At 40.6% G+C, this 25,140-nt stretch overlaps 1 long non-coding RNA gene across 1 annotated transcript; it reads left to right on the top strand.

The window, feature by feature from the left end:
• Window positions 1-10: 10 nt before the first annotated feature.
• On the top strand, window positions 11-8,388 carry LOC120614939 (uncharacterized). Its single transcript, XR_005656147.1, has 2 exons — window positions 11-405; window positions 6,040-8,388. It is a non-coding gene; the product is annotated as an uncharacterized LOC120614939 (long non-coding RNA).
• The last annotated feature ends 16,752 nt before the right edge of the window (window positions 8,389-25,140 follow it).

The following is a 25,140-nucleotide window of genomic DNA, read 5'->3' as shown; positions in this document are numbered from 1 at the left end:
GCCGAGCCGCGGCTTCGAGGGCCCCGGCCCCGGCGCACTGCTGAGGTCTGTGCGGGCTCGCTCCGCACGGTGTTTCCCTGGGCCTCTGCGAAGCGTGATTTCTCAGGCCTTCGTCTCTTCTCAGCCCCCCTCCTTCCTCACGTGGAAATGCACCCGCCTGAGTGCAGCCTGCCCGCGCCTCGATTTTTAAGAAGGGGAAACCAAGGGCAGACGCCTCCGGCCAGGGCGACACCCGAGCTATCGGGTAGATTGGAACAGCAGTTACCTCCTGGAACCTCTTCAGCACCTCGTGTTTTTCCTTGTGTCCCAGTTTACTTTGCCAACGCTCTGACTTGGTCACTGAGCTCGGGTGTTCCCTTTTCGGATTTCATCTAAAGATACAACTCTCTCCTTCAGCTTTATCAGGTCAGTCTAGCCGGCCTTCACTCCGAACTTAAAATGAGACTTAAAATGTTGTGTTTCTTGCCCACCCCCACCCCCATCGCCCATAGTAGTTGCAGCTGACATGTGGCTTTTCCCAGCCAGATGACATTTAGGCTGCAAGAATCCATGGCCCGTTCTTGCCTCAGTGCAGCCAAACTCCCTCGCTCCCTTTCCCCGACAGAAGTCTGGGTGGGACTTCCCTGGGCCGCGACCATCACTGATGGGCGGTGAGCCAAAAGCCACTCACTGCAAAGGGCGGCAGGATTTCTGCAAAGGGAGCCTGGAATCGCCTTCCGTTTAATTCCACTAAACAAGTGGCCTGGTGCCACATTAAACTTTCCAGCTTTAATCGTTTAAAAATACATAGACATGTTTTATTTATAGAGCTCCTACTGTTTCTCCGCATATTTTAACATTTCTGGAGCAAACAAGGAAGCAAAGACAAATGAAAAGTCTCCAAATTGTCCCAAGAGTAGTACAGAGAAGACAACCTGATTTGAATTCCAGCTCTTCTTATGGGCCTCTGACCCTGGCTATAGCGCTTTACCTCTGACAGTTTCATCACCTTCATAATGGGATAGTACTAGCTACTTCTTAGGCTTGTTTGGAATTAACATAAATACACTGAGAAAGCCCTAAAAAAAAAGACGACTCATTATCTTAAGATCTTTATATGGCATGAACTTTAATCTCCATCAAACTTTTAAAAACTTCTTTGCTAAAAAGGAGTAAAACTGAGTGGGGTTCCATACTGTAGCGGTTAGCACGTCCAGTTTACACGCAGAAGGTCCTGGATTCATGCTCCAGGGGAGCCACAATCCATGCTCTTATGGCCATGCCACCCTGAGCCCGATGTCTGATCTTGGAAGCTAAGCAGGGTCGGGCCTGGTTAGTGCTTGGATGGGATTATTTATGCCTACAGCACCTAGGAAGACCAGGTGCTGTAGGCATAAATAATAATAAATAGTAAAAAATAAAATAAAAAGTAAAATTGGCCTGTGTTTCACTCCTTTTCTCTACCCAAAAAGTGGACTTTTAGGAGTAAAAAGATGTGCTCAAAGGCAGGAAATATAAATAAGGAAGTAGTAGAATTGGGAGAAGTATGACTAATCCACATACAGGATGATAAACCAAAAGATGCAAAGATGACTGTTTTCTCTGAGTTAATATATTATTTCAGTACCATTGATGTAATCTCTATGCTGAATTCATATTCAACAAAAAGGTTATTCAGCTGCTACTGTTTACCAGACTGTATGCTAGGAGCCCCAGCGTCACAAAGGTGAACAAAGCACTCTCCTCACTCTTGGGAATTAATTCTAGGAGACAGGACACCTAGTGCACAACCTCTGATCACTTGAATCGCGGGACAATCTGTCCTTTTACACCTGCATTCAGAAAGCCCCCAATAAATGTAAACCATCTTTCGTGATCACATGGTGAAAGAGAGAGATGTGGATCAAAAGTTAGTCTTTGGAAAGACATTGTAGCTAATCCAGACCTAATGTTAAAGTTAGAGGACAGGTGACTGTCTTTACTCCCAGTCCATACACCACAGCTGCCCCTTATTTTATACCACCATTTATGAGTCATAATTCACCAAACAATAAAACAATCTCTGGCACAATGAAGACTTCTCAGTTGGATTTTATGTTTTTACTTTAATGAGGCCTCATAGAATTCCCACGATGACAGTATCTATTATAGTATTGTCTCCAACTTCCTGATTTGCCTCTTGCCCCTCTCTTCTCAATCCATTCTATGCACTGAAGGCCTGGGAAGATCTGGTTTCAGGTTGCCCCTCCCCCTACCCTCACCTCACCACTTCTAGACATACTGGTGTTGCCTCTGCTGCACACACGTGCAAGCGCGCACACACGCGCACGCGTGCACACACACACACACACACACACACACACCAGGTTCTTGCCTTAAGGTCTTAACTGACATCTTTAAGGTCTTACCTCTTCAAAGAGGCTTTCTCTGCCTCCTCCCTCTAAAGTATCCCCACCCAATTATTCTCTATAATGTTGTCCAGTCATATCCTACATGAAAGTAAATACTATGTTCACTCCCCTACTTAGCTTAATTGGATTATCTTATTTGTTGACTATAAATATATCCCAAATGAGAACACTTCTCATTGCCCCCACTACTTTCACCGTGGTTCAAGCCACATCTCCCCTTACCTCCTAATTTGTCTTCTCGCTTTCACCTTGGCCTACATCCTTCTAAGCTGAACAAAGGAAATGACTAATTGTTCTCTGGCCATAGTACAGATAACCCCAGAATCTGTTTTACTCAATCAATGACAACCTCCCAATTAGTGACAGCTCCTTGCTTTGGAAAGTTAGCCAATCAAGAATAGCCACACTCCAGTAATCCTGTGTTCTTAGTTAAACTTCTCTAAACAATTCATCTCTAAACCATCCAGTTTCTAAAAGTGCTAATCTCTGAACCCCATGCTTCCCAAAACACTATGTAAGACCACAGATTCCTTTGTTCAGAGATCTCTGCCTTACAGTACAGCTGTCCTTTGCTTATCGAGAAGTATATTCAGCACTTTTCATTTCTTTCTTTTCAGATATGAATCGTAGTAACATTGGACAGTGCCCCATGGGATCTATGATCCGTCCCCTCTTCGCTCCCCTTCTGACTTCATCTCCTTCCTTTGTTCACTCCACTCCTTGTACTTATTTCCGGCAGGAACACTCTGGCCTCAGGGCCTTTGCATTGACTGTTCCATCTGCCAAAGGAACAGTGCATTCTTCCCTTGGAATCCACATAGGTCACTCACCTCCCTCCGTATTTTAATGCAGCCAACCCTGATTACTTAACTAAAAATTGCAATTTCAGCTTGCTACCCCCCACTCTCCTTTAACTGCTTTATTTTATTTTTCAATAACACTTATCACCTTCTAACAAACTGTACACTTTCCTAATTTATTTTGTTTATGGTTTATTGTCTTTTTCCACTAGAAGGTAAGTTCTATGAAGACAAAGGCTTTGCTTCTTTTGTTCATTAGTGCTTCCTCAGCACAGAGTAGGTATTTATTAGTTGTTGAATGAATGAATTTTTAATATTCACCTTGTTAAATTTAAACTCCTTGAGTGCCAAGACCTTGTTTTCACCACTGTAGTCTGGAACAGTACCTGGAACAGTGCTAGGCACATAGTAGTTGCTCCATAGATATGTACGGAATGAATGCATGAGCAGGCATTGGAAAAAAATATATTTTAATTGATAATATGAATGACTCTGAAATTACCATAGCCTTATGTATCATCTTTCTTCAGAGGAACAGATTTAATAAACGTATTTAAAATTCCTTAAGTTATTGTAAAGTGTTGATCAAAATATTCAAAACATATCATCACTATTTCCCCATGGATTAGATGTATTAATATACAAAGATGATTAAAATAATCCTCGATCAACCTGAAAAAGCAACAAGATCACTCTCCTCTCTAAGTTTGCTCAGGCCAAGGACTGGAGGAAAAAACTTGTCTTTAATAGAAGGCCAGAAAGCATCTTTTTCTCATTTTGTTTGCTTTTTGCTTAAACTGTCGGGTCTTCTCTGAACTGGTGCCCCTGTCTGAAATCTCTCTTTAATCTATTTAGTATAACATGGCGAGATTAATCTTCCTGAAACACAGTTCTTATCATGTTATTACCTTTTAAAAATCATGAAAATATCTATTATTTATTGCATATTTACCCTGTATCAGGCACTCTACTAAATGCTACACGTGTATTTTCTCATTTCAGCCACACAATGACCTTATGAAATAGGTGTTATTATCCCCACTTAAAAAGCTTGAAAACAGGCTCGGACTTTAAGAAACTTAAAAATCACCCAACTAGTAGGTGGGGGAGCCCAGTCTCAAACCTAGGACTCTCTCTTAGTCTCACCGCACTACAGGTTCATTCTGGCCCCAATCTCCATTATAAAAATCCTACACATTCACAGGATCTGAATAGACATTTATGTAAGGAAATATATAGATGGCCAATATGCACGTGAAAAGATGCTCAATATCCATTCTTTGGCTATAATAAAAAAGACAGACAATTACAAGTTTTGTTGAAGATGTGGAGAAATCAAAACCTTTATGCACTGCTGGTGGGGATGTAAAATGGTACAGCCATGTAGAAAAGCTGTTTGGCAGTTCTTCAAACAGTTAAACATACAGATACCATTTGACCCAACAATTCCACTCCTAGGTATATATATACCCAAGAAAAATGAAAAAAAATGTGTTCACACAAAAATTTGTACGTGAAGGTTCATAGCAGAATTATTCATAATAGCCAAAATGTAGAAATAATTCAAACGTCCATTAACTGATGAATGAATAAACATACAATAGACTTATTCAGCCATTAAAAAGAATGACATTCTGATACATGCTATGACATGGATGAACCTTGAAAATATTATCTAAGTGAAAGAAGCCAGACACAAAAGACCTCAGAGTATGTGGTTTCATTTATTTTGAATGTCTAGAACAGTCAAATCCATAGACACAGAAAGTCAACTAATATTTGCTTAGAGCAGGGGGAGGAGATGGAAGGGTAGGGATGATAGCTATAGGGCATGGGGTTTCTTTCTGATGAAATATTCTGAAATCGATTGTGGTAATGATCGCACAAATCTGCCAACGTACTAAAAAGCATTGAATCTTATGCTTTAAGTGGCTAAATAGTATGATATGTAAATGACATCTCAATGAAAGCGTTAACAAAAAAACCTACCCATTGTTAATATCTTTACATGTGAAGCACCTATGAATTGATAAGAAAAACACTAAATCTCCAATACAAAAATGAACAAAGGACATAAAATAGACAATTCATAAGAGAAAAAACAAATGGCTAATAAAAAAAGGTTCACCTTCAAATGCAAATTAAAAGGAAAAACCTATCGAATAAGCAAAAAGTTTTACGATAAAGATGTGCTGAGATAGGTGTTCTCATACACCGATGATGGGAAGCTTTCTAGAAAGCAATTAGCGTGTATGAGGAGACTTTACAATGTTCTTACCCTTCTAGTCAATAAATGTATCATAAGGAAATAATTTGTAATGCAGGTAATAAGATAAATAGATAACAAGATACTCAGAAAAGCACTTTGAGTAGTAAGAAATTTGGGGGAAAATTATGTGGTAGGCAGACTCTAAATGTCCTCCAATGATACCCACCTCGTGGTTTTCATACCGTTGTGTAATCCCCTCCTCTGGAACGTAGGCTGGACTTACTGACTCACTTCTAATGAACAGAGTACAGCCAGTAAAGTTAGATTGCAAAAATACTGCGAGTTCTGTGTTGGGTACCTTTATGATGATAGATGATAGATGATAAATAGATAGATAGATAGATAGATAGATAGATAGATAGATAGATAGATAGATAGATGATAGATAGATAGATAGATATAGAGATATAGAGATATATAAATAGATATAGATATGTCTGTAGATACATGTATAAATATCTAGAGGGGAGGAAAGGAGAGAGAATGAAAAGAGCTGATGTCTCCAGGCAACAGCCAGCAAGGAACCAAATTCTGCCAACAGCCAAGTAAGTTTCGAAGTGGGTCTTTCCTTTGCCCTCAGTTGAACCTCGAGATGACCACAGCCCACCTGATATCTTGGTTGTGTCTCTTTGAGAAGTCCTGAGCCAAAGCCACTCACTCCCAAATTCTTGGCCCACAGAAACGGTAAGATAATAAATGTATCTTGTTTTGGGGTAATTAGTTATACAGCAATAGACAACTAATGCAACCTAATTGTCTAACAATTTGGAAATGGTTAAATGAAGTATGTCACAAATTAGAATATTATGCTGCTGTTTAAAAGTTTTAAAGAATTTTTAAGAATATGGGAAGAAGTTCGGAATACAATGTTGACAATACAGCGAACTACAAAAAGATGTATAATGCAACCCCAACTTTGTAAGTCTGTATTTATGTGAATACTAACAGAAAAAACCTGCAAGTAAATATGTTGAAAGTCAGCAGATTTCTCTGAAAAACAATAGGTGCTCAATATATGCTTATTGATTTCAGTTAGGAAATCATTCATTTCAGTCCATTTTTATTGAATATCTGTACTGTGTCATCCAGCCCTGGGGAGAAAGTAGGGAACAAGATTAAGTCTCTGCTCTAGTGAAACATTTCTTAATGAGATCTCATGTTGTTTATTTTCTATAGTGGCGGTGCTAAAGATAGAGAGATAAAGAGTAGTAGATAGATTGACAATACATTTTAGAGGTAGAACAATTTGGTGTCGAGAAGGAATATTGAAGAAATAGGGTTTACTCTTGCGGGGCTGGCTGGGTGACTTGAATGGAGGAGGATGGGATGGGCTCTAGAGCCCGATTGCTTAGAATGAAATCCTAGTGCCGTCGACTACCAGCTGAGTGAACTTGGGACCACAGGCTACATAATCTCTGCATGCCCCAATCTCTTTATCTGCAAAGTGATGCCTTTCCTTCTCCATTTTAGAGATAACAACCTAACTCATAGAGTTGTTGGGATGTACAAGTTAGTATAAAGAGCTTAAAAGGGTGCCTGGCACATTGAAAAATGGCCCAAAGTGTTAGCCATTATTGTTGTCGTTATAATTATTGAGAAGGGGACAAGTGAAAAAGAAATCAGAATTAAGAATAACTGCAAATATTGAGGAAGTGTAATACTTATTAATATTTTTATTACAGTGGAATCATGCCATCTTTAAAGGTTCTCTGGTTTGCCCAGTTATGGGAGTAATTTATATGCAGTGTGATCATTAACACCCATCATCATTGTGGATTAGAGGTGCCTGGGGAAGGAATAAAAGAGCAGTAAATTTTAATAGGGACTCTAGGGAATGGTCCTACAAGTGGGGTGTGATGAGGTAGGCTGAGCCCTGGAGGGGAAGGGACTGCTGAGGGAGGTATGCAGAGGGGAGGAAATGGGAGGCCACTGGCCTCTGTCTCACCCTGGGACCAGGATAGTTCCTGAGGACTTTTAGTGGCTCTAAGCAGAAAAGATTATGATGCTGTGTCTCCCGTATGCAATTCAAAATGAAAAGGATGCTTCACTACAAAATGCGTGGATGGAAGTCTCACAGAGTTCTGCTTTCTCCGAAATGGGCACTTTGCTATGTCTTCCGATTTCAAATTCTTTCCAAAAAAAATTTCCCCTTATTTTCTGACATAACTGCTTTGCCGGTCGCTGAGCACCTTCTTGGTTTGCATAACAGATAATTCCACCTGAGAGATTTGGACCACTGACCGCTGGCTCACCCCTTTCCATTTGCCGGGCTGACGCATCCTTCAGAATTTAGCTTAGACATCACCCCCTCCCAGAAGCCTTTCCTGGTCCTCTAAGTCCAAGCCGTAGAGTTACATCCATCTTGTTCACTAAAGCACAACCTCCTCTGGAATGTAGATTCTGTAAAAGCTGGCCCGTGTCTATCCTGTTGGTCACTGCACCCTAGAACAGTGCCTGGCTCAAAGCTGAATGAAAGTTTACCAAATGAATAAATTATTGAAAGAGTGATCCAGACTCACCCCCTTCCAATAAGTGCCTAGACAAAGATTTCTGTCAGCTCTGTAGAGGTCACTATGACCTGTCTCCAGGGCCCTTCCACTGCCCCTCAGGGTCAGAGACCCTCCACCATCATGCCTCTGACTTGACACCGATTGAGCCCGATGACAACCCAATCCAATCAAAGGACACGAAATTATAATCACAGAATGAATTTACGTGACTGAATTTTCTGAGCCTAGAGTGATGTATGACCTCACTCTAGAAGTCAGTGTTTTATGAAAGGTAAAAGTGAAGGATGCCTGGCCAAGAGCCCCTCCCAACTTGGCATATCCCCTACCTTAATTATCCCTCTGAAATAGGGTTTTCCTGTCTGGAAAGTCTCCTCCCACTTTTGTTTGCTTACAATAAAAAATAAAAATTAAAAAAATCACAGTTTCATTTGTTGAATTGCTAAGAAATTCTTGAGATCTTCTAGCTCGAAGGTTACAAACTCCCACCCAGCCAATGTGGCACACACATTTTTATTTTACCTATACAAGATTTGGGGTAGGGAAGGAGGAATTTAAGGTGTTTGAGGGCCAGCAACCCTTGGCTCCTACCAGGCTATTTCTCACATTTCTGTGACCTGCCTGACCTCTGAAGACCAAGCTGAGATTTGGCTGCTGATGCTGGTTCAACCTCCAACCCATCTGGAAGTAAGAATTCTTACCCAGAATTGTAAACTGGACACCAAGGAGAGCAAACTTTGGTCTCTGTCTGATGTCATAGCTGGGAGGAGCCTGCCTGGTGGTGGTTGCTTGTATGGCCAGCACTAAGGAGGAAGCTAACACGCAAAGAGAAGTAAGGAGGAGAAACAGGAGTGTTTCTACAGAGTTCTAGTCTCCGGTTTTCCATTTTGTCTAAGCTAGTATTAGGGTTTTGTCCCTTGAAGTTAAGTCCTGTGTTTAGTACAGTCCCAGACATAATAACCGCAAAGGAGAAGTGAATTTTGTTCATTGTGCTACTGCTTGTCACCTCTTTTCATCGGAGTTAATATACATACCCATCTCTCCACCTGCCCAAGTGATATGCAATGCAAAAGAAATCGTTACAAAGCTTATGATTCGGGAGGCAGGCTAGTATGCAAGAGAGAGCCAAGGAAGGGGGAAGTCCACAGAGAGAGACACAGTAAGAGGAGTCCAAAGAGGGAGACGCTGTGAACTGGACTTCCGTTTTAAAAATTTTCAGCTGGAAAACATTTTTTTCATGGCATTAGAATTGAACTTTTACAGGTCTAGCCCGATCACTTGGAAAACTACTAGGTGGAATCTTTGCTTTATACCTTACACTGAATTGATCCTAGGTGTCCTGTTCATGGTCCTGTCCTCTGACAACTGCTGCCACCAACAGGGCAGGAGTCAGGTGGCCGTATTTGTCCTTTCCTACTTCCGCTTTCTTGAGGCTATATTGTTACGTGTCAAATTCTGAGAACTATACCAGTATCCAACAAATCACCCCACCTTTCTCTTTTACCCCTTACATTAGTTCGAATTCAGATTCTATAGCTTACAATCAAAGAGTCCCGATCAATTAATAAATTGGGATCTATTTTAGATTTGCCTGAGGAGCATTTAGAGAACCCAGATGAAAACCCCATAGATTGGGAACAAACTTTAAGAACCAATAGTTTTTAGGAAGGCAGTAGAAAAGAGCAAGAGAGAAAAAGGTTGGAAGTATGAATATATTTTGTTACTCTTTGTAATAATAACAGCTATTGTCAACTATGAGGTGAGTTTTAACTCCATGTTGTTATAGGTGAGAAAACTGGTTCGACAAGGCCGAATAGCTGGTGAGTGATAGGTTTTGAACTCAGGTCCGTAGGATTTCAAAGCTTAATTTCACCAGACTAGGGTATGATCCTGACATGAAAAAGAAACTTTCTTTTAACCTAATATATTTTCAGAAAAATATTTGAAATCAAGAGGGAGCTGAAAATTCCTGCCCCGTGTGCCTTATTAGTGGTTTGTCAGCTATACATGCACACTTTCTTAGCCATCTATGAGAATCAAAGCAGAATCTCCTGACTCATTCATTCCTGGTACTCTGAAAGAGATCCAGATTGTTTATCTGTCAGAAGCCAGAACTGGAGAAAGGCCCATTCAAATAGATACATCAAAAAATCTATCTGAAGGCAAAATAATGAAAAACTTCTTTAGCATAGATACATCAAAAAATCTATCTAAAGGCAAAATAATGAAAAAATTCTTGAGGGTCTAGGACAGAGGTTGACCATCTATGGCCTGCAGGCCCACTGCCTGTTTTTATAAATAAAGTTGGACTGGAACACAACCACACGATTCATTTATTTATCGTCTGTGGCTGCTTTCCCACTTACAATGGCAGTTGAGTCGCCATGATGCAAAACTTCAAATATTTACTGTCTGTCTCTTTAAGAAAAAGTTTGCTGACCTCTAGCTTAGGGCAATGCTTCAAACATAAAGAAGTTGGGAGCCAGCACTACAGTTTCCAGCCATTGCTGCTCCAAGCCAAATAGGCCCTTGGATCTGCCCACCGGAGAACTTCCTGGTGCTCAGTGATCAACTTGATCATATCTAAATCATCAGTACAACTTGATTCCCCCCACTTTCCCTGCTCCTGTCCTGCTACTCACCATAATTTTTCTTTCATTTTGATTTTCCTTATCCATAGCTCACGGCCTAAATCTTACCTCTGCCTCCTACTCCATAAAGGGCTCGTTTGCCTCTGCCCCCCCCGCCCCGCCTCCATTTCCACCACTTTCTTCCATCTGTAGAAACCAAGCTCTACTCTTGAGTGTGGCCAGTGGGGGAGGTACTGAAAGAGATGAAGGCAGGAAGAGAGTAGGGTTGGGGTACGTGTACCCTGGTTCCTTTCCTGCTGGAATCTGGATTTGCTGCCTCCCTCCACCAAAGGCCACAGTCCTGTCTGGGCAGGCCTCTCCATGCAGCTGCTCCTCACAGATTCTGAGACTACTCCCGCCCCTTGCCCCTTCAGACCAAGGGGTGCTCGTGGTTTCCCGCATTTGCTAGCCCCAGGCTAATACACGGTCTCCTATTGGTTTTCCTGAACACTGTTCACATATTTGGTCACCTGTATATTCTCTTTGGAGAAATGTCTGTTTAGACCCTTTGCCCATTTTTAAATTGGGTTTTCTATCTTTTTTTTAATCATTGAGTTGTAAGAGTTCTTTATATATTTTGGGTGTAAGTCCCTTGTCAGATATATGATTTACAAATATCTTCTCCCATTCTTTGGTTGTCTTTTTATATTCTTGATGGTGAACTTTGAGGCACAAAACTTTTTTTCATTTTAATAAAATACAATTCCGTGTCTTTTTTTTTTTTTTTGTCTCTAGTGTTTCTGGTGTTGTGTCTAAGAAGGTTTTACCTAACTCAGGGTTCCAAAAATTCACTCTTATATTTTCTTCTAAGAAAGTTTTAACATTTAGGTCTGTGATCAGTTTTTTTTTAATTACTTTTTTATTTAGTTTCAAGTATACAGTACATTGGTTAGACATCTATATAGTTCATAAAACGATCCCCCCAATTGCACCCTCCCTCCCTTAACTCTCCACTTAGCCAACGTATTAATGCTAACTGCGTTCCCTATGCCATGCTCTCTTTCCATCCCCATGATCATCCATCAGCTACTAATTTGTACTTCTTTAGCCCTTCACCCGATTCTCCCAGCCCCCCAAAACCCCCTTCCGTCTGTCTGACACCAAATTGTCCACTATATTTGTGAGTCTGGTTTTGATTAGTTTGTTCTTTTTATTCTTTAGATTCCTCATATAAGTGAAATCATTAGTGTTTATCTGACTTAAATACCTTCTAGTTCCATCGAAACAATATGTTTTTCCATCTCCTTCCTTTTCTTATGTAAGGGTCTTGTTTTCTTATCCTTTCAACCACTCTATCTTTTGATTAGAGCACTTAATTCTTTTCCATTTAAGGTACTTATTGATAGGAATGCAGTTGTTACCATTCTTTATTCCTGTTTTTGATACATGTTTTTTCTTCTTAAAGAAGTCCCTCCAGCATTTCCTGTAATATGGGCTTGATGGTGATAAATTCCTTTGGCTTATTTTTGTCTGGGAAGCTCTTTACCTGTCTTTGGACTCTAAATGATAGCTTTACTGGATAAAGTATCCTTGGTTGTAGATCTCAGGTCTTCATCCTGTCGAATATTTTTTTGCCAAGCCCTTCTTTCCTACATAGTTTCTTTTGAGAAATCAGCTGCCAGTCTTACAGGTTTTCCCTTTATGTAATTATTTGTTTTTCTCTTGCTGCTTTTAATATCCTTTCTTCGTATTTAACCTTTGGCATTTTAATTATGATGTGTCTTGGTGTGGGTCTCTTTGGATCTCTGATTTTTTTAATTCTCTGAGCTTCCTGGGGTTTTATGTCCATTTCCTTCACCAGGTTAGGGAAGTTTTCCATCATTATTTCTTCAAGGAGCTGTTCAACATCTTGATTTTCTTCACTTATGCCAATCAGATGAATATTTGGAGCCTTATTAGTGTCCTATATCCTCCTTAAATTATTTTTATAATCTTAGCATTTTTTTTCTTGCCATTCTTATTGAGTGTCCTTGGCTTTTCTATTCTCTAGATAGGGCATTCAATCCTTTTTATTTATTCACTCTGTTTATTTCTTTGTTTATTCCATTTAATATACTTCTCATCTCAGATAATGTGTTCTTCATTTCAGACTGGTTCCCTTTTATAATTTCCATTTCCATTTTTATGTTTGTCTCTTTGTTGAAGTTCTCACAGAATTTATCTCACTTCCCAAAAGTTCATTGATCATCATTATAACCAGTGTTTTGAACTCTGCATCTGTTAGATTACTTGACTCCATTATATCTGGATCTCTGTTCTCTTCTCTCATATGGTTTCTGCTTCTTTTTCTTTCCATTTTGGCTGCCTTTCCATGTCTGTTTCTATGTACTAAGCTCCTAAGTCTCCCAGTCTTAATATGTGAAGTAGGTGTCCAGTGGCACAGTCCTGAGAGGGGTTCAGCTGCAGGCCAAACAGCCCAAGCCTCTACCCGTCCTGGGCCACCTGTTAAGATTCAGCAAGCAATCCACAGATGCTGTGCTTATAGTTACCTCAAAAGGCCACACCAGACCGAGGCCAGCTGCCTCCAGTGTGAGTCTAGGTGCTGCTCAGCAAGGGGCACCTGACTCCTGGAGGACACTCCTGAATGTGGCTTGGGTGGGGTCACGAGTTGGGGGGAGGCGGGGTTTCAGGGAATCCTATGGGTGGAGCGACCTCTGTTAACCAGATTGATGACTTCATAGCTATGGCGGCGCTGTGTCTGGTGCACTGGTATGGAGGAAGGCTCAACAGGGAATAATGGATACCGCAGGCACTTATATACCCAGAGTGTCTCGCCTTGACCCTCACTCTGACAATTACTTCCTGTAAGTCCCTGGTGCCCGCTGTGCACAGCTGAATCAGCCCCAGTGCTCAGAGCGAGCAGGTCCGTCACCGCGAAAATCCGCTCACAGACACGAACCCTTTAAGAGGCGTCTGCCGCTGGCGCAGCCTCCGTCTCACTCAGCCGCTCAGGAGGGGCAGCCCCGCGTCCTCGCCCTGTCCTACCTTCTGCTATTGCAGGGCGATTTCTTGGATTTCTTGTATGGCTTGTTCCTCTAGATCCTAGATGATTTTTTCCTTGCTGCTGCTCCTTGTTTCTGTCACAACTTTGATTGGGTTGCCAGAGGGATGAATAGAGCCTCTATCATCTATGCCATGTTTTTTCTCTTGTGATCAGTTTCGAGTCAATTTTTGTGCATTGTATAAAGAAGGGGTCCGGCTTCATTCTTTTATATAAGAATACCCAGTTTTTCCAGCACCATTTGTTGAAAAGAGTAGTATTTTCCTATGGAATTGTTTTGGCGCCCTTGTTGAAAATCAATTAACCATAAATATGAGGGTTTATTTCTGGACTCTCAATTCTGTTCTATTGACCTATATATATGTCTTTTCTCTGTGCCAGTATCACACTAACTTTGTAACACATTTTTAATGTATTTTGCAAAAGTATCAATTCACAATGGATTGAAAAAGAAAATCTCTGTTGTGTGTCTTTTTTCTAACACCAAGAAACAATTCTCCAACACCACTGGGTGTCCTATAATTCAACTCAATTCTAATACTATAAACCTGGCGATAGTGTCAGATCCCACAGGTTAGGGGTTCAAGCCTACAACACTGCCCCACTGCCTTAAGACAATCCAAGTCCAGATTGTCACCTGTGCTTCCGACAAGGGGCTATAAATCAGAGGTTTGCACTACTCCCTCCTTGGGTTTGATTAATTTGCTAAAGTGGCTCACAGAAGACATTCACTTACATTTACCAGTTTATTACATAGGCTATTAAAAAAGAAACAGATGAACAGCCGGATGGAAGAGACACGTAGGGCCAGGTATGTGGGAAGGGGTGCAGAGAGTCCATGCCCTCTCCAAGTGCACCTCTCTTCTCAAATCTCCAGGTGTTTGCCCACGTGGAAGCTCTCTAAACCCCTTTTTCTCAGGTTTTTAGGGAAGCTTCAGTTTACAGGCATGAGGAATTACGTCACTGGCCATTGGTGATTGAACTCGAAGCCTATCTCGCTTCTTTGGAGGCTGTGGGGGACAGGACTGAGAGTTCCCACCTGGTTGGTTTCCCTGGCTACCAGGGGCTTAATTTAGGTACTTTCCAAAGTCATCTCATTGACATAAACTCAGGTGTGGCTGAAAGGGGTTTTTTACAGTTATCAAGAAACCCTTATCCTCTTATTAGGAAATTCTAAGATTTTTAGGAAGACCAAATTTATATTTCTTATTAAAAATCACAATAGCATAGAGACCAATTGATGTGACAAATAACTTGAGAGACTCTGGCCAAGTGAATTCTCCCTGGCCCCTCCCTGCTAATCTAGACTTTAATGTGAATACCGGCCTGGAGTGGTGTGAAGTGGTGGCATGATAATTCTATCATACAGCCATTAAGTCGTATCATACTGTTTGGCTTGCTGTCTTCTTATCTTGACCATGAATTCTTGGACGGTTAGGGCATCTTTTGTTATCCCTACCATCTGAATCATAATAAATATTCCATAAAAGTTAGTTAAATAAATATGTAAATGAATATATGAACAAAATGTCTCCCCCCCACCCCCCGCTGGTCCACCATGGGCAAACTAAAAAGACAGCCTTCAAATCTGGATTTGAGGATTGTGACTAGAGCTTAGTTTATACATATTGAGATGCTCTGGTACAAGGGTTTCTTAAGTGTCTGTAGAAATGTTATGTTACAAAAAGAGGGGCGGGGGAGGGGAATCCCATGCTCAAATGAGTTTGGAAATTCTGAGTTCAAAACCAATTAAAATTTTTTTTTTTTTTAAATTGAAGGACTTCTTAGAGCCTGTATTATGTAATGTGCACTGTGATTCTCATAATGGGGATTATTCGCTTACGGTGTTTCCCCTTTTTGGAAAAGCACTTCTCTAGGACTACTGTTCTGTGGGCCAGACTTTAGGATAAGCTTGTCTTGTCTCTAGATTTGAATATAAGAGATGACGAAACCATCTTTTGCATGTGGTGCAGTTCAACATTTACTGAGTGCCTTGTATGTGCCAGGCACTAGGATTGCAAATAGGAATGAAACGGTCACTATTTCCTGCCCTCAAAACATGATCTAGCAAGGGAGATAGTATGTAATTCTTACAGGTTCATTGTGGTACATGCAGTGAACAACCTGTTTAGCAGAGCGGTGGAATATAGGAGGTGATGCCGTTCATTCTTTCCAAGGTGTGGTGTGGTGTTGGGGGAAGTTTCAGGGAGGATGGGGACAATGAAACAGATTCTGAAAATTAAAGGAGCCGTCACTCATTGGGTAGACGAAGTGGGAAAGGAGTGCTCCCCTGTCTGCCAGGACATTACTCAGCTGGGCTAGCAAGGTGATAGCTTCCTCACTCTCTCAGAACTCCCCGCATTCCCCCAGGGCACAGGTGGTACACTGCACAATGCCAGGGAGCGCCGTTCACTTAGACTGTAATGAATGGCATCCCCAGTAGTTGTGTAACATGGTGGCTCACCCTTCGTACACCTGTTGTAACTTGTTCTCCATTTTAACTCATCCCCCACCACTCCGCACCACCACCATACTCAGAAAACCCTTGCCTAACACACTCTGGACTATTTGGCATCACTATAACTGTAGGAAACCCTATTTGTGTACCAACTCTCTTTTAATTGGAATGATGCAAGTAGCGACGTCAATCTTCACCAGCTTAAATACAGTATGGCTCCGTCCTTCTCTTGTTTACTTTCTCAGTGATTATTGGGCTATGTTTCTGGCTCTGGGTCTTATTTGCCTTGGGCCAATTTCCTAGACTACATAGCATCAAACAGGCCAACTCCTGAATTCTAGAAACCTCCAAGGATATAGCGGCAGTGCAGGGACCAATAGAGGCAATCCAACAAGTGGCACTTTATCTACTCATTAAGGAGAGATGGAACCAACATTAGCAGGCCTTAGCCTTTGGAGTTGGTTTTATGCTTGCTCATGAGACCACAAAACCAAAATCCTTCAGGCTTGCTGGTGATAATTTGTAAGCATATATTTTGGAGGAAAAACTGATTTAGAAGTTCAAAGTTCTGCCCTTTTGAATTTATATTTATCTTTTCATTTCTTGTACATTACAGAACTCTCATTAAGGCACGCCTACCCTGTGTTCAGAGTTATCTTTGCAGAGGGTTCATGCTAGTAGATCTCTCTAGCTGGTGAGGACCTAGCGCAAATTATACTCTGTCCCTTCCTCCCAGCTCAAAATGTGTAGGGCAGATTAAGTGATATTAATATTAACGCCAAGAACAGCCTCAAGTGGAATATTAGACACACAACAAGATGACTGAGAAGCATGAATATCCTATAACACACTTGCCTCCAATATTGGAAGAATTCATGGGCTGACCGTGCGCAGGTCTTTTTATTTTTCTTTTGCCCACTAGTTAAGCTATTGTCACACCCAGGTGGTCACTACACAGACACTAGATCCAGGAATAGCATTGGATAGAACCTTTCAAAGTCCTCAGGCATATGATAAAATATCGATTGGGAAAAAAGTTTGAGGTGAGATGTGCCCTGCTCATCTCATGACATTTCTCTGGGTCAGATCCTGTGAATAGTGACCAAAGAGAGTGAATCTTTGAGCTAGGGGCCACTGGGAAAGTCAAAACACATTCTCTAGGGGCAAACCAATAGTAGCTGGTCAAAATAGAATGAAGAATCAAAATGGACTGCGGTGCACTCAGATGAGTTGTGGATTTACTAAAGGAGGCTGATAGAAACCGTGAGGAGGGATACCTGAAGCTGACAAAACCTGGAGATGCAAAGGATGAGAAGGTCAGGCTTAAGTGACACCTGAGAATTCATCAATTTTCTTCCCTAGGTCTCTGGCTGTTTTATACACTGGGCGTGAGAGGCTCCAGATTTGGGGCCTGTGAAAATATCTAGATCCTTGCAAAAAAGTATAGCTCTAAAACACAAAGAAAAAAACTCAAAATATAAGTTAATAATTGTTAAGTACATGTGTGTGAAGCATCACATCAACTTCATTAACTGTTCAATCTAGTGTTTATCAACATTTCTTTACATTAGAAAATAATTTGTAGATTTACATTGTGGTTAAGACCATAGACTGCGAAGCCAAATTGCCCGTGTTCAAATTCTGGCTCCTCCATTTACTGTGTGGCTTTCAGCAAGTTATTCGGCCTCTCTGAGCTTCGGTTTCCTCATCCTCTGTAATCCCATATTTAAAATGGAAATAATTATACCACCAGCCTCATAGGTTATACGAAAAGATAAATGAGCAGAACACTTAGAGCAGCGTTTGTCACATTCTACAAACTATATGTGTAGTAATTGTCGTTGTTAGTATCACTACTTTCTCACCTGGAAAGAATTCCAAATTTTGAACTGACTTCTAAGAAAGCACAGCCATATTAAATGAGTTATTCATACTTAAGTAATTTCAAAAGCAAACGAATAAAAACTCCAAAGAATTTCCTAAAATATTTTATCAATAAAATAGTTAAGCAAATACAAATGTACAGAAAATAGTATACAGAACCACATGTACCCTTTACTCAGCTTCAACAATTATCAACTCACAGCTACTTCTGTTTCATCTACACCTCTGCCCATTCCCTTGCCGCCCAGGATTATTTTGAAAAACAAAAACAAAAACAACAGACATCTTTTCATTTTGTTTTAAAATATTTTATTTATTTCTAAAAGATAAGAACTCCTTTAAAGAATATAACTGCAACAACACGACAAAAAATGAAATTTTAATACCATTATATATCTAGCCTGTGTTCAAATTTTTGTGCTTATTTATAGAATTGGGTTTTTTTTTTTACAGTTTGTTTGCCCCAGGATCCAAATAAAGTCCACTCATTGTAAATGAATCTCTCTCAAATGCCTTTTAATCTATGGGTTTTTCCCTCTGTTTCTCTTTTTCTTTTGACTTACAATTTTTCTTTTTGAATAAACTAGGTTGTTTGTCCTATAGAGCTTAGAGTAGGCTGAATTTTGCTACTTGGCACTTCACAGCGTCACTTACCATATCCTCTTTCCTCGGTATTTCCTGTGAGTTTGGCTGTCAAATCTAGTTATTTGATTAGATTCAGATGCAGTTTTTAAATTTTTTTTAATTGTAGTTAATGTACAGTATTATTTAATTTCAACACAGTGATTCAACATTTATGTACCTTACAAAATGATCACCACAATAAGTCTAGTAACCATCTGTAACCCTACATAGTTACTATGATATTATTCCCCATGATGTATGTTACATCCCTCTGATTATTTTATAACTGGAAGTTTGTACTTCTTAATCCCCTTCCCCTTTTCTACCCCCCCACCACTGTCCACTCTAATCTACTTGATTAGATTCAGATTTTTTTGGAAGCCTCCTTCAGAGGTACCTCCATGAGGGGGTACACAGTGTCTGGTTGTCTTTCTTTTTGAGATATTTGCAACCTTTGACAATCATTGCCTAGATCCATTACTTCATTAAAATTTGTAAAATGGTCGTATTCTAATTGTACCATTCTTTCTTTTAATAGTTGAAATACTATAAAAAGAAATGTGCCCTCATCAATTATTTGGTTACTCTGAAATATACTTTGTATATAAAAGGTAAAATAAATGCTTATTTTCTTTTATTTATTAGTTTTCAAAATAATGAGTTCTCTAGTATCCTCCAATGATGCCCAAAGAGTCTTGTTTATTTTGGTTTTAGTTCTTCGCAACATGATTATGTTGACAGTTGGATACACAGTTAACTTCTTTTTCTTTTCTTTTAAATTTTGTTTTCAGTATTAGCTATTGCTTTTTTATTTTTAATTTTATTTTTATAATTATGTAATATATGGTTCCTCAAATCTACAAAACAAGTATATTCAAACAGATCTAGCTTTTATTTGTTTTTTTTCTAGTTTCTTCCCTTTCCCTATAGATAGCTCTTCTTTTTAATGATATATTCTTCCACTGTACTTTACTCTAGCATATAAATAAATACACATATATATTTGTATCTCCGTTTTTGTATAAACTTTGAAATATTTTCCTCTCTTTTCCCCATTTTCATCAAATAACGTTTACGGCCAAAAATATATATATATATTTAATGTGTGGTGGGATTGGGTGCTGTTTTAGTGTTTGCTGTAGTAGGCAGGCAGGCCTACAACAGCTCAGAAAAAGCCAAGCCGGCTGCTTTTATCCTCCCAGACAAAATCCATCTCTAAGCTGGGCCAGTTTGAGGTCCATACAGCGACTGAAATCAGCTGGCTGAATGTGGGAAGCATCCTACAATGGCGAGGAAATGCACTGCTTGCCAGAAACAGTTCCTGTAAGGGAGAATCAGGGTACAGAGTTAAACCTTCAGCATCAGACCTTTGCGGCCCGCAAATCATCAGACATTTGAGGACCCCTCTACCTCTCAGAAGGAAAGGTGGAGGGTCTCGCCAAGTGAACCACACTTGTTTGGCTCTAACAAGAACAGCACTTTAGAATGAACACTCTCCTAGTTGTTCTTTTTGGTTTTTTGTTTTGTTTTTCTTTACAGACTCAACCCACGTAGAGTAAGGAAAGAGGTAAACGTCCAGGGCCTGAGGTTAGTGCTCCTGGCAGCGAGCGAGTGGGCGGGGACGGGGATGGCGGTGGGTGGAGCCAGCGCCTGGGGGCGGGGCTAGAGGGATAGCGGGTGGAGCCGGGACTCTGTCCGGAGAGGGAGTAGGTGGCCAGCTAGGCTGGGGTCGAGGCCGAGTGGGCAGCCAAGTAGGTCTCTCCAAGCCCAGGAAGCCTAGCCAGCGCAGCAGAGCCTCTTCCTGCCAGATGATTCTTACTGCTGAGCCAACTCACTCCCCGCCTCCCTCGCAGCCCCGGGAACTTGGCACACCAGAAGGCCGAGAAGGAGGCGAGGGAGCCGAGTGGAGGAGGAAAGAGCAAGAGGAGGAACAAGCGGCTAAAATAATTTGGAATACTCTTCCTCTCTTCAAAACGGATAGTCTCTGGCTGCTCCTTCTACCAAATGTCTGCCCTCTCTTGCTCCTAAGTCTGATTCATTTGCTCAGACTGCCTCTGGTGTATCTTTCCCCTGCATTGAAAGTGGCCCCGTTTCTAATAGGGATAGAAAAGCATAGTAATTTGACCTCTAGGGAAGGCTCTGACGGTGTTTCTCTCCTGTGTCTCTTGAGGTAGAAACAGGGCACAACATAAATGACTATGGACAGAAGCACATTGAGTAGGGCACATCCCTCTACAGAATTCTACGCGGCCATGGAAAAGACTTGGGTAGCTCTAGATGCACTGCTGAGGAAGGATGTACATAATACATTGATGACTACAGGATGAATCAAGTTGCAAAACGATACGCATGTTTGTAAATGTATTGGAAAAGCTATAGTAATATGTTATCAGAAGTTTCTTCTGGGAAATGAGATTGGAGAGTCATTGTATCCGTGACGATGCTTTCTGCTGCAAGTGAAGAAAACCCCAACTCAGCGATTCACACAATAAGGAAATTTATTATTTTAAACAACAAGTAATCTGTGGGGAGAGGGACCCTGGGGTTGATTAACTCAGCAGCTCGACATCTTTGGGAACCCAGGTTCTTTCCGTCTTTTTGCTTTGCCATTCTCCCTGAATACGCTTTGTGTCAGACAACTCCAGTACTTTCATGAGAAACATCCAAATTTAATATCCTTAGCAGATAAGGCCAAATCGCCTAGCCATAGTCACCTGTCGGAGTAGTCCCATGTCTCCCAGAAACTAGTCTGTCTTGGTGTTCCTGCCACATTCCATCTCTGGCTAGAAGTAGCCCCTGGGAAGCATGGCCTCAGATGCTCAGACACTGTAGCAGCATCTGTCAGTTATACTCCCTGCAGCTGAGATCTGAGGGGACATTCTCATACCATTCTCAAGCGTTCTCTCTTTTTAAGAACACACGCACCACAGACTTCCTCTATGTGTCACATGTTCTTGTCTAAATCGCTGTGATTGACTTAAAGATAGGCCAATCAGGACCACACTCTCAGGCTCAGCTAGTGCCCAACAGAAGTATAGGGCTATTGAGGAGGAGTGCGGGAAACTGCAAAAAATCCGGGTTCTGTTAGAAAGAAGAAAGTGGAGGATAAATGCCAGGTAAGTAACCGATAGAACCTGCTACAATGAGGGAGGGGGGAGCTTTTTAATCTGTATATTTATGTATAGTTTGAATTTTATAAGCACGTATTTTGCATAATAGTTATTATTTTAATTAGAGCAGTTAAGAGAATGGAACTTGGCATCAAAAAGAAAAGTTATTTGATTCTATCTCTATGATTTATAATCTGTAGCCTTGGGCAAGTGACTTAACATCTTCAAGTCTTTATTATTAAGAAGTTGAAAGTGATTCTCAAATTAGAAAAAAAAAAGCACAGAAAACATTAAAGAAATGTGAGTTTCTCTTATGTCCTGGGGAACAAATTATTTCCTATCTGTAAAGATTCAGAAACATATGTGTTAGATTACACTACTTCAGGTTTAGTTATTATTTTAATATTTCAAAGAACCAGGAAGCTACAGTTCTTCCATAAGCACAGTGAAATAAAAAAGAGTCACAATGATTTCTTTTTAATGAGTTGAACAAAATGTTCTTTCATTGCCTCTGAAGTAGTTTATTGTTTGGAATGATAGAATAACATACTTCCCAGAAGGTTATGAGATTCGATTATGAAGTTATGTGGCTATTTTGAAAATGATCAGTCTAGTTCTATTTATGCATACAATTATATATAACCTTGGTTCTTAGTTATTTAAAATGGAATCAAAGCCCATTATCTTAATATCACTTTAAGATGCCTGCTAAGAAACTAGAAAGTTGGAGAACCGTGATTAATTAGAGGATTTAGGTTTGGATATTTCTAAGAGATACTGGAAGTTGCAGAGATGCAGTCTTTAGAGTTTAGGATGTAAAGTGGAAATTCAGATCTACCCCCAAACTATGATGAGAGCTTAGCAGAGTCATGAATCTTTGCTGCTTTTAAGTTTTCTTGTTACAAAATGAAAAACAATTAAGCTGTTTGAAAATTATACCATATCAGTTATCTATTGCTACTAAAAAAATACTCTAAAATTCAGTGGCTTAAAACAACAAACTTTTAATTTGCTGAAAATTCATCAGCATGAGCTCATGCTTATTTTGTCTAGGGTCACTCGTGTGGTGACAGTCAGTTTGTAGATTAGCTGAGAATTGATTGATCTAGGAGATCTCAACTGAGGTTCTCACCTCTGCTGCTTTTCCTCCAAAAGGCTAGCTCAGGCTTCTTTACATGGCACTCCCAGGGCCAATAAAAGGGCAAGCCCAGTATTCAAGCACTTTTTAATTTTCTGCTTGTATCCTGTCGCCCAATGTCCCATTGGTCAGAGCAGGTCACATGACCACAGCAAACGTCAGTGTGGGAGGGGTCTACACAAGAGGTTGGATACAGGAAAGCATGACTGAGTGGAAACCTTTGTAACAATCTACCACCTGGACATCACATAAATCAATCAGCAAATTTGAAGAATCATACTATAAATTTTAAAATACCAAATAAGTTACAATCACAAAATCTTGAGGGTAAGTAAAGGAAGTATTGTTAGAGTGTATTTAAAACTGCAAGATATTTGGGGGAAAAAGTGATTTTTTTTCAAAATGAAGTTTATCACTATATCAAAATTTGCATCATTTTGACATCTGCTTGGCTGGAAAATGGCCTCCTCGGATGAAAGGTAATGTGATCCCACGCTGAACCTAAACTCATCTTGGCCAGCCATCTTGGGAGGTTCTCTGCTCCCTATCCCTTCATTTCCTTTCATTGCACCGAGAATCAACTGTCTTCATACACTGAACAGTTTATACATTTTGATGACACATACATTTGTTTGTTGTCCTTCTCCCCCAGTACAATATACTGTTTCACTCCTAGTCTGTACCGGGCATCTAGCACAGGACTTGACACATAATAAATACTGGTGGAGCAGTGAATGAAATGAAAAGCTACACTTATGCAACAAGTACCTCCTGATGTGGTTTCCCAGCATCAAGCATCTTCTGTTCTGAGAATATAGCGAATCTTCCTGTCCCTTAATGGATGATTCATTCTATCAATAATTTGCCAGGGGAGGGCAGTAGCTGCTTGCTTCAAACTCTTATCTTCATATACCTCTTCTGTTAATCAGTTCTTCCCCAAACTGTGGCAGAACTAAATCCCATGGATTCTACCTAAGCTCTATTGCTGGAATCCCACTCTTCCTTCTACTACTGCCTTAGGGAGTCTTTGTCATGCTCGTCGGGACGCCCACCTCAGCCTCCCAACTGGGCTGCTTGCCAGGAGTCTTAGCCAATCCCACCTCACCTTCCTCTCAGCTGCCAGAGATATCATCATAAAACTATTTGAAAAATTAATTCTAGGGTTAAGACCTCCCCTGCTCCCCAAAACCTGGAGATAAGATCAAAGTCCAAAAGTTTTGGCAAGAAGTTTAAGGCATTTCACAATCCGTCCTGAGGTGTCTCTCCTGGCTCTTCTCTCATCACCAGCCTCCTTCCTCACATGCAACCTCTGCCTTAGCCACAGAGAATGTTCCAGTGTTGAGTGAAATGTGCCTGCCTGCAGAGCATCATAATTTGGTGCCAGCTATCTTTTTCGCCTGGCTTGCCTTCACCTCTCTTCCTTCACCTGGCAATCTCCCTCCTCCTCATCACTCAGAGCTCCCTCGTCATTACATTCTTAGGAAGCCTGTCCAGCCTCCTTTGCTCATATTGCTATTAAAATCCTCAAACATTGTGTTGTGAGCCTACAGTCACAGTTCCTGCTACTGCTGCTGTTCCCAGCAAGCGAGATTTGTTGGAAGAGGTGAATGAAGGAAAGTGGAAAGGAAGAAATTAGAAATTAAAAAAAAAAAAAATTAAGTGTGTCCCACAGTTGGTACCTCATCCCTGACTTCCTCTGTGCCACTGGGTAAATTACTCCAAAAGGCATTTTTTGGGGAATATCTATTGTGTTTGTATTCCTGACATCCCTTCACTCTTCTGGAAAAAGTGTTCTTTTCTATGGGAAAACCTGCCCCATGGAGTTTGAGCGTGTTTGATCATGTCCACCTTCCAAGAGACTCCATACCGTTGGACATGTAAGTGATTCAGGAGGGGGCACATGACCTAACTCACTGAGACCATTCAAAATCCTCCGTGAACAGACCCTTCTGTTAAAGCCCATCTCAAGCACAAAAGCTGTTTCATGGCTACTGAATAGAAATCGTATGGAACTTGAGAAAGGCCTCATACATTTGGGGGATCCGGTGGTGCTTAAGGAAGATGAACAGAGAGCAATGAAATGATGACGCTTTAAGATCTCGCTAGATACAGGGCTTCAAAAAGTTTGTTGTTGTTGTTTTGTTTGTTTGTTTGTTTTTGTTTTTTAAAGTGGAGAGAATTTCTCTATTTAGAAGTTTTTAGAGCAAAGCAAAATTATAAGCCATTTTTGGAAAGAGAAGCGGTAAAAGAGTCAGGATTGACAAGAATCGACTCGTACAAAAACCCCTGCTTTTAAACCATTATTGGCAGCTTAAGAAAGGCCAGCAAA

Source organism: Pteropus medius, unplaced genomic scaffold (assembly GCF_902729225.1).
Source record: "Pteropus medius unplaced genomic scaffold, Ma_sr-lr_union100, whole genome shotgun sequence".
Lineage (NCBI taxonomy): Eukaryota > Metazoa > Chordata > Mammalia > Chiroptera > Pteropodidae > Pteropus > Pteropus medius.
This window is presented reverse-complemented; position numbering and strand designations above follow the sequence as displayed.